The sequence below is a fragment of the Camellia sinensis genome, chromosome 6, assembly GCF_055761805.1.
Source record: "Camellia sinensis isolate YWXY chromosome 6, ASM5576180v1, whole genome shotgun sequence".
In the NCBI taxonomy this organism is placed as follows: domain Eukaryota; kingdom Viridiplantae; phylum Streptophyta; class Magnoliopsida; order Ericales; family Theaceae; genus Camellia; species Camellia sinensis.
This window is the reverse complement of record NC_138966.1, coordinates 159550373-159560732: the sequence shown is the minus strand read 5'-3', so window position 1 is coordinate 159560732 and position 10360 is coordinate 159550373. Positions and strand designations below refer to the sequence as shown.

General features: G+C 35.4%; 1 long non-coding RNA gene across 1 annotated transcript; it reads left to right on the top strand.

Annotated features, from left to right (window-relative positions):
• Window positions 1–647: 647 nt before the first annotated feature.
• LOC145792444 (uncharacterized) lies at window positions 648–3430 on the top strand. Its single transcript, XR_014331844.1, has 2 exons — window positions 648–885; window positions 3123–3430. It is a non-coding gene; the product is annotated as an uncharacterized LOC145792444 (long non-coding RNA).
• The last annotated feature ends 6930 nt before the right edge of the window (window positions 3431–10360 follow it).

Below are 10360 nucleotides of genomic sequence, written 5' to 3'. Positions count from 1 at the left end.
CGTTGGATAAACATTTCAGAATTAAATGATGAGTATTTATTTTATGAAAATTCACAGACTGATTGGTGTTCACTTTAATTCATACCAGAATTTTGTTATTAAATTTTGAATGTTTAGACCGTGACTTAAGATAAAATTTGTTGAGTCTATTTTGGTATATAATTGGGTTATATTTGGATTATGGGTGAGAATTTAATTCAAGACCCATGATTTAGATTCAATTTAATTTGAATTTGCTTATGATTCATGTTTAATTATTTGGTCCTTTTTAACAATGTGATTGGTAATAACCACCCTGGGAGTTATTATTATTTATTATATAGGACTATAATAAATATATGAAAGTTGATTTTATGGTGTGTATCATATGGTGAAAAATTAAATATTTTTATAGTGAATAAAATAAGTATATATTTTGTGGTGAGCAAAATATTATAGTTTGTGGTGTAGAAAAATATTATATTTTGTGGTGAGAAAAATTATATCATTATATAATTTATATTATAAAATTTTAAGATATTATTACAAAAAATTATTTTTTTTGAAAAACCCACTTTTGGGAAAGCAAACCCACATGGGGTAGTTTCCTCTCTTTGCCTTGCCCATCATTTTCCTTTCCCATTCATTTTCTTTAGGGGTTTGGAGCAGAGAGCTCCTGTTCTCTCCCTCTCTACCCGTCCTCTCTCTCTCTCTCTCTCTCTCTCTCTCTCTCTCTCCTCCATTGTTGCTCAAGCTTTGAGCTTAGAGTAGGAGTCCTTAGAGTGAGATTTTGTAAAAATTTTGTAAATGAAAGTTGGAGAGCTCGTCGTACTCTTTGCGGTGGCAGTCTTGGATTCATGATCGGGCGATGTTTGCCTTCCTGATTGCTTTTCTTCATTATTTGAGGTATGGACTTCCTTCATATTTTTACATTAATGCTATGTTAGGGTTATTTTGAGAAAATATATCATTATAAGAGGTATTGCATATATATATATATATTCATATTTTTATTTGGTAATTTTTGGAAGAAAAATTATGTTGAAATGTCAAGAATGTTGGCTTTTTGAGATTGATTTGGGAAAATCATTTTGTGTTGATAATTTTGCAAAGAAATCTGAAAATAAAATTTAATAATTGTATGGATTGTCTCTACATCATATGATGATTAGATGATTTATTTTAAGAAATATAAAGTTGAATTTTTTTTTATCTTTGATTTGGAATTTATTTTTGAGAAAAATAAATTAATGTTGAGGAATATGGAGTAAATGCTTAAGTAGGAATTATAGAGTTTCTTTGGGATTAAAAACTCTGAAAGTGTTATATTCATGATATGTTATAAAAGATGATATGTTGATGATTAAGTTGTGTTCATTTTTATAAAAATAAAATTGTGAAATGTGGACTTTCAAACTCATAAACTTGAAAATGTTACTATTGGGCATATTTCATAATTTTTGATGTAAATATCATGTTGGTTAAGTAATTTTAGAAAAAGTTGTGAAATTGTTATTGGCAGAGAATTTGGAAACAATATTACCTCTTTAAATAGCTTGGCATGAAAAATGGTTATGTTGAAATATAATTATGTTTGAGGGATGAGGTATGTGAAATTAGGTTTGGTATTATTAATTTGAAAATTTTTGAAGTTAATAAACTTACTAATTTAGTGGATTAAATTAGTTTTGGTTAAAAGTTATATCCGTTATGGTTAAAAGTATGTTATTAAGATTATACCATAACTTTTGACATAGGAGGATGGAAATGGTAATATTTAATAAGTAGGGATTTCCTTTAAGTTATATATATATTTTTGCAAGATCTAGATGATTTTCGAAATCATCCGATGATTTTCGAAATCATCCTTTGATTTGTTTTGAAAATTGATTGTTGATTCAAAAAGATGAGAGATTTTTTTGAAAGTGGGTTTACTTTCTTATTCATTTTAAAATAGAAATTGAGGGTTTTGAACTATGAGGATTGAAGAGAGATGTTTTTGGTGACTTTCTTTCAATAAATGAAGATGAGTGGTTTTGGTGAGAAAATCTAGAAATTAGGGGTAGATGTTGACAATCTTTGAAGATGTTGTTATATTTATTTTGTGTGCTAAAATAAATGATGTTTGAAAAATTGTTTATTTGTTTACATATAAATGATGGTTTTCATGGAATATGAGAATTGTTGAAATTTTGAAAATTGTTGTTCAAAATGTTGATATAGTCTTGAAGTGACTAAATGGTTGACATTACTCTAAGTGTGGGAATATTGTTGTCCCATGCATGAATTATAATAAAAGTATTTATATTCATCTTAAGAAATTATATTGAAATAAGAAATGAGAATTTTGATCACAATGGGAATATTGTGTGGAAGTGTTAAAAGTGGAAGAAATATTGCATTGTATTATTAATCATTATATTGGCATATCAATTCATTTGATAATGATGAGCTTTGAAATTTGATTTGAAAACTTTGTATTGAGAAAGGAATATTGGGAAACAAGTTTTCATGAAATGATTTTAGGGTAAATACGGTGGTAAGTCTTGAAAGGTGGTGTAGATGATAGGTGTCGAACCTTCCAATTAATACTGGTAAAAATGACAGATTATAGGTGTCGAGCCTTCTAGTTAATGCTGGTAAAAATGACAAATTTGTAGTACTTGTATAGTCTACTTGCAGACACTAGCCTAGGGATTACTTGAGTCGTATTTACCAGCTTGGAATTTTGTTGAAATTGTTGGATTAATGTGTTTTCAAAATGGCATTGTGCATAAGATTTTCAAAAGATGAGAAAAATATTTTGAGCATGACATAGCATATGCATTCATCTCATAAGACCGTATAAAATGGATTTGATGAATTGTTTAATTATTTGATTCAATTGATAATGATATAATTGAATGAATTCAAAAAGATGTCTTGTTGCTATTGAAACATGTTTATTTACTTAAGTTAACTTGTTGTGGTTAATTAAATAAATTGGATTTAAGAGATTATGTAATAAAATCATATGGTTTTGACATGATATGATTCCACGTATATGTATGAGTATTTTGGTATCCGCATATCTTCTAATGTTTTAATATGAGATTGCTTGGTGAGCTTGTGGTTGCTCACCCCTTGCCTGTACATGTGTATAGGGAATGCTTTTCGGACTTGAAGATCAAACAATGAGTTTTACCATTTCATAAGTGTAATGTAGTAATGGATTGTACTACTTCATTTGTTGTTTGGCTGAGTGCTATTTTTTTTGTAAAGAGTAGTGTCCTCTCTTTTATTGTAAGCCTAAGGGCATTTCTTTTATTTGTATGTAAATGTCATTGCTGTATAACGAGAGGAAATATGTATATTTAATTATTCATCATTTCATCCAAGGATGAAATGTTATTTGTAAATGGACTTAATTAATGAATATTAGTAAGGTTATCCGAGTAATAAAATACAGGGCGTTACAAGAAGTGGCACTTGATCAGTACATTGAGGAGCGAATGATGAGATTGGTGTAGATTTCCACGAAAACATATGTTGTTGGATGCTTCTAGAAACTTCATCTATAGTGTTGAAACTTCTATGCATCGTCTTGATGGTCATCTTCTTTCGTGAGAGACTCGGTCATACTCATTATGATTGTGGCCACCTATAATTAAGTATAAATTATTTAACTAGTCCGAACATATCTATTCAATGATATTTCATCATTCTATCTGACGTTTTCTTAATTTTTAAGGTTTATGTATTCATTCAATTATTATCTTATCAATCAAGTAAAAACGAGATTTATGTTAAAATAATATCATAGTCAACAAACTCCAATTTTCATGAGAGCTCGTTTAGATTTTCCATGATTATGTTTTTTTTTTTTTATGCAATTTTCATTTATTTTGTGACTTTGACTTAAATTAGTAGTTAGTGAATGGTGGTTGATAGATAGTGAAAAACAAGTTACAAATACAATAACAATATTACACTGCTTGAGCACTTGTGCTATTTTAGCATAATAAATACTAATGAGTGGAGCAACTCATAACAAATTTGTTTAGTGCACTTTTACTGTGATAAAACACCTTTGGAAATGCTCTTAGGTATGAAACTTAAAGCAACACATTGGGTATGGATATCCAAATTTTGTATTGGGGAGCACCAAAATGAAGAAAGCATAAAACAAAAGGAAAAGAAAAGGACAGTTGTACTTTAGTTTTCTCTCACCTTAGTTAAAAATTACATAAGCCTATGAGTAGCAAAATACAAGTGAGAAAATTTTGAGCTATGGAAGATTTGGGCCTGGTTTAGGAGTTGGCTCAACTAAGAAGTCAATGACTCTGCTTTTGCGCAGTGCATTGTATCGGTAGCTCGGTTCGTAAGCAAGCAATTCATGGGAAAGCTGGCCTGGATGTCTCAGTGCGACCCTAATTGCCTCTTGGTAAGCTCAGCTATAATTTGATGCCATGTGTTTGTAATCTGCAAACAAAAGGTAAGTGTTAGATCAGCAACGAATATCAACATGAAGAGTATAACCGAGCTACATTGGCTTACCAGCATCTCCCTTATTCTTTTTTATACCAACCCGGTATGTTTGCTTCGGTATTCTCGTAATTCCCAAAAACCCATATAAAGTCATCATCATGCATTTCTTTGTCAGTGGTGCCTTCTATCAGTTTTGCTCGGCCCTTCCTGACTTTAAGGTACCAGTAGAAGCCACCTTTATTTTTGCTAAGTGTGTATTGGTGAAATATCTCGGTCAGACCCAAGTTTAGACCGGTTTGATGGTTCATCTCGGCTACACTATTAATTATTTTAAAGGTATTGGTTGAGACCTAGGTTAGGCATAACCTGGTTTGTTTAAGAAACTCACAAATGAGGGATAGGACTGGGAAACGAAACCCCCCTCCCCCCCCCTCTCTATTATTGATACCAAGGTAAAAAGGCACTAGTCAAGTCGACCCCAAGGCTTTACTCCCTCTTTGGCTAGTTTAAATTGAACATCACCTAGGATTGAAAATTCTTTACAAAAGTTAGCAATTGCTCCTAGTGAGCTCACCCTGAATCGGTATTTGCCCATTTTTAGCTCGGTTCAAAGCTTCACACCGAAAATAGCCCGATTGCTCGATTGAAAAATAGCACCAAATGACGGTGTTGAGGTGTGCCTGATCAAGTCCTAGTTCAATCTGCAGGGAAGAAAAATAAATTTTTAGCACAGGATCATTGCTCATTTATAGCCCAATTTTTGGGCAAAGGGCCTATTTAGTGGTTTAGCCCAATTTTTGGGCAAAAAGCCTGTCTAGTGGTTTAGCTTGGACATGGACAAGGGGCAGGGGGCCATAGCTCGGGTTTTTGAACAGGAGCTATATAGCTCAGTATCCAGATCAGTGAACGAGAAATCCTTAGCTCGGCCTTTGGGCAAGAGATATATTGTTTTCAGGATCAGAGTCAGTGAGCTAAGTCTATAGCTCGGTTGGGAGCATACGATGGCAAACAGACCAAAGTCTTGGTTTTAGCTCGGTCTAAGAGGCTATGTTGCTAATTTAGCTTGGTCTTAGAGCATTGCGGGTTCCACATATGAGAAACTAGTTTTAGTTCGGTGTCTTCAGATTTTAAGATCGAAAGTGTGGTTTTAGCTTGATCCATCCTAGGGTTCTTAGAGTTCATACCAAAACCTGGGCGGGAATAACTCCAAATGAAGATCTATACCCAAAATAAGCCTAAGTGTTCGTTAATCTACACTAATGGGCATTTTAAAGGTCATAGTTACAGTTATAGGTTCAGAATCCCTGTTTAGGGTAGGAAAAATGCACAAAAAAGAGAAAATGCAGTAAAGAAGATCAAGAACAAAGAGGAAAGGTCGTGAGAAACTTACCAATTTGGGACTAAAAAACTAATCCAAACTGCAGAAATACTCCAAAAATGCAGACGACTAGGTCAATGCAAAAGACATGGCGTGATCACGAGGCAACGACAGCAGGGGCAACGATGAAAAAGGTGTGCGTGTGTAGCACTCTAGTTTTTAGGGTTTGAGCAAAGAAAGAAGATGAACAGGGAAGAAGAAGTGTGGGTGCATTGGCTATATACGAAGAGTCTAAAATGATGCGTCGATTCGAGAGTCGCAGTGCAGTGCAATTTAGTTGGAGCTACGGCCCGAGACCGTTGAGGAGATGCCATGTATTCCAAGAGGGATGGACTGTCAAAAACACTGAATAGAGGGCTAGTGAAGAGGCACAGACAGATTTCAACTAAACCAGAAGATGGGATTAAGGGGCAATTGAGAGGGGAATTTATATCGTACAACAAGGGCCAACTTAAATTCATTGTTTTGTGGTTAGCTGGACTAACAAAGGGTTTGAGAGCGTCCGCCGAGTTGTCCTTTAGAATATGGGTTAAACTATTCCCATAGTGGGCTGAGCTAAGTCTATCGCCCTGTGGTCGACCGAGCAGAATATAGCCTTGTTGAACGAAGCCTTGGCGTGTCTGTGACGGAGCTAATGGCTCAGCCAAACTGTGGGCAGTGACACAGCCTTGGACCTATGGGCATTGTTCATGAGCTAAACCGAGCTGTTATTAGCTCGGCCATGAGTGGCTGGGTGAGTGTTGCTCATGCCCCAACAGTGCGTGGAAGACAAACTTTGACTTGCCCAAGTTATTGCTAATTGACATCTTGTCTGCTTCTGACAAGTGCATGTGTACAAATGAATAATGAAAAAGAATAATCTTGCCCCAAGATATTAGGGAAGAGGGGCATTACATGGGGAAACGAAACAAGTTGCCTATATAAAGGCACTGGACTTCAGTGTGAAAGGTATGCAATCTAGAACTCTGAAAATACTCTCTCCATCTTATATATTCTCTAGGGGTGCTAACTAAACCGTCGGAGGGATTTTCCGATGAGACACCCACTAGTTAGCTTATCCTTGCCATGTTTGCAGGTGCGACAACGCCATTGAAGTAAACGGAACACCAGAGGCAAGGAAGTGTGGAAGCATAGATTATTTGCACCCCGTACAGATTATATCATAAAAATCTAATTATTTGATTCACAGGTGTCACAACTCGAATCTACCCCCAAAAGTTTAGGTCATAACCGACTAGTAATTCGTAGATTACCGAAGGCACGAACATACATAATATTTATGATAATGGCCCCATAAGCAGAAGCATATAATAATGAGAAGACCATTGAGTTGTGCCAACATGAGTAAAATTATAAAGCTAACCTCATAACACATTCAAACATTTACATGCCCATGCAAAAATATAAGTGCCATAGGAATTTGTACATATCAGTTACAAACCCAACACCATAAAAGCAAAACAAAATAAAGTCAAGGTATGGTGTGAGTCAAAGACAAAACTCCATCTCGGAGGTAGGACTCGATTGGGTCACAAAAATAGCTCCTGAAGCTGACTTTAGAGGTGTGCTCCATGCTGTGGATCACCTACATGTGCACACAAAATATTGGATGAGCGAAGCTCAAAGAGTAATAATAAAGTAAAGCAGTATAAATAGATAATCATAAAATTCTCACAATATCCATAATCGTATCAACAGAATGACCTTAGGCCCATCATATAAACAGAATAGCCTTAGGCCTATCATATCAAAACGGCCTTAGGCCCACAAAGTTCAGAACAGCCTCAAGCCTACATATAAGCAGAACGGCCTCAGGCCCATCATATTAACAAAATGGCCTCGGGCCCAATCATATTAACAGAACGGCCTCGGGCCAAATCATGTTATAGCATAAATAGAACGACCTTAGGTCCACATTGCACTTGTCATATAACTTCTACAAATTCTAATCCTTTTCACCAAAACACAATGTTGGCACAATTCCTAATTCGTGGCTCCAAGTACACAATTAAGAATATATATGTACAATATTATTACTCACAGTGAGTTAGGTTCCGAGTTGTTTCCTCCAGCACACGATCGACACAAATATTTCACACACACATTCGATGAATAATCCGTTCAATTCATACGCTTTCTTTCATTAATTTGTTTTACGATTCGTTCATTATCTATTCATCTATAGGCATTGCGAAGGGACAAAATATGCTCAAAAACGAATTCAGAGGGTCGAGGAAGTTAACAAAAGAAGGAAGATTTTTCTCCTGATTTTCGCATGTGCGGAAGCCCCTCATTGCACGTGCAGAAAGCGTACCGCACGTATGGCCCATATGTGTTTTTATTTAAGTAGTGAAGTGTAACCCTGCCCTATTTTCTGCACATGCAGCTGTGACCCCCCACGTGCGATCCTAGCTGTTCTGGGTAATTCGAAGCTGAAAAAAAAAACTTAAGCCTCTAGGTTGATTTTCAAGCCCTAAATCATGCAAAAATAACTCAAAAACATAATACACTAGCATGATACAAGGGTAATTGCATCTCAGACACATCAATCTTGAACTAATAACAAAATCAAGGTCTCACCTTTTTCATAACTTCATAAATTTCATGGTCAAGCCCAAATACATAAAAACATGGGTGATCCTTCAATAAATCTTTGTTGTATGCACAATCTAGAGCTCATTTCATGCATTAATCTCAAGAGTGGACTCAAATTAAACAAACATGAAGAGATTTCTTGCATTTAGTTCAATCCTTTACATAACTCAAACCCTAGCCTAAAATTCCCAATTTCTTCTTGATTCCATGACAAAGATGAGTTAGAGACAAAGATTATAATTAGATTATCATACCTTAACCCAAATCTAAGGTTTGCCCTTTGATTCTCTTCCAAAACTCTAGCTCTTCTTCTTTCTCTCTCTCTAACTCACTCTAGCAAGCTCTCCACCAAATGAAGAACACAAGAGGCTAAACACAAATATGACTTATCTTATAAATTTTTATTTAATCATTACAAATCGTAATTTTTCAAAATTTCACCAAAAGCTCTATAAATCATGCTAATCACAGATATGAAGTCAGTTTTTGTTTACAACACCTCTAAGGTTTTCAATTTCAGTTCAAAGTTGTAATTGCAACAGATATTCCTACATTCGATAGATATTATTCCAAATTCACATACTCAAACTTGCAAATTAATATCAAACACATAATCATATGCACAATTAAGTAGAGTACGGGTTGAGTTATCACAATCTTCACCCTTTTAGGAAGTTTGGTCCTCCAAACTTGTTTACCTCAAGTCGAGAACAATTCTGGATATAGTTGTCTCATTTCTTCTTCCCGCTCCCAAGTAGCTTCGTTTTCATGATGCTCTCTTCATTCGACTTTTACCATTGGGATAGTCTTATTCCCTAGTTGTTTGACTTGCCGGTCAAGGATTTGAATAGGTTTCTCCTCATAACCATATTGTCATCTAGCTTAATATGATGATAGTTAATGACATGAGAAGCGTCCCAAAGGTAGCTTTGCAACATTGATACGTGGAACACATTGTGCACGTGCTCCATACCCGGTGGTAAAGTAATTCGATAGACAACCAGATCCAATCTTTCTAAGATCTGAAATGGCCCTATGTACCGGGGTGACAATTTTCTTTTCTTCCCAAACTTTGTGTGCCCTTTCATTGGAGCGACTTTGACAAAAACATGATCCCCAACTTCAAATTCTAAGTCTCTCCTCCTTTAATCCTCATAGCTCTTTTGTCGGCTTTAAGCATTTTTCAATCTCTGTTGGATGATCTAAATCTTTTATGTAGTAACTTGTATAATTTCAGGCCCAATCAACGACCTATCCCCACCCTCAGTCCAACAAATCGAAGTTCAACATTTTCTTCCATACAAAGCTTCATATGGTGTCATTCTGATACTGGAGTGGAAACTATTGTTATATGAAAATTCCGCCAAAGGCAAATGAGTTTCCCAACTTTCATGGAAATCCAAAACACACATCCGAAGCATGTCCTCCAAAGTTTGTATAGTTCTTTCAGATTGTCCGTCGGTTTGTGAATGAAATGCGATACTGAACCTCAATTCCATCCCCAATGCTTTTTATAAGCTTTGCCAAAATCTTGACACAAACTTAGAATCCTTATCCGATACAATGGAAATCGGAACACCGTGGAATCGAATAATCTCAGCAATGTACACTGTAGCAAGTTTATCAACATTATAAATAGTCTTCACAGGAAAAAAGTGAGCAGACTTAGTCAATCTGTGCACAACAACCCATCTAGAATCCATACCTCGGGATGTTCGAGGTAAGCCCACAATAAAATCCATAGTTATGTGCTCCCACTTCCATTCCGGAATAAGGAGAGGTTGAAGTAACCCCGCCGATCTCTGGTGTTCCGCTTTTACTTGCTGACATTGAAGGTACCTCAAAATGAATTCCGTAATTTCTATCTTCATATTGGGCCACCAAAAAGCTTGCTTAAGATCTTGGTACATTTTGGTATTCCCGAGATGCAAGCAAATCTGG